This window comes from Etheostoma spectabile, chromosome 7 (genome assembly GCF_008692095.1).
Source record: "Etheostoma spectabile isolate EspeVRDwgs_2016 chromosome 7, UIUC_Espe_1.0, whole genome shotgun sequence".
NCBI classification, from domain to species: domain Eukaryota; kingdom Metazoa; phylum Chordata; class Actinopteri; order Perciformes; family Percidae; genus Etheostoma; species Etheostoma spectabile.
The window spans coordinates 12,080,695-12,080,976 of record NC_045739.1 but is presented as its reverse complement, the minus strand read 5'-3'; the positions used below and the strand labels follow the sequence as shown (position 1 = coordinate 12,080,976).

Sequence of the window (282 nt, the reverse complement as noted above, 5' to 3'; positions counted from 1 at the left end):
TGCATAAAGAAGCCAAGAAAAGATTGAAAAATTTCCAAAAGGCTTCAAATGACAGATTAGACATTTGTATGACATGTCACAAAAAGTTAGATTTTATTTCTATCATTTACACTTTCAAAATAACAGAAAACAAAAAAATGGCGTCTGCAAAAGTTTGGGCACCTTGCATAGTTAATACCTTGTACTGCCCCCTTTGGCAAGTATCACAGCTTGGAAACGCTTCTTGTAGCTCATTCGGGCTTATTTTAACCTCGTCGGTCCACAGAATTTGTTTCCACAATG

The 282-nt window shown here is 36.2% G+C and overlaps 1 protein-coding gene across 5 annotated transcripts in view; it reads right to left on the bottom strand.

Annotated features, from left to right (window-relative positions):
* slc2a5 (solute carrier family 2 member 5) overlaps nt 1-282 on the bottom strand; it is a 10,353-nt gene that overhangs the window by 8,730 nt on the left and 1,341 nt on the right. The window lies entirely within an intron of this gene.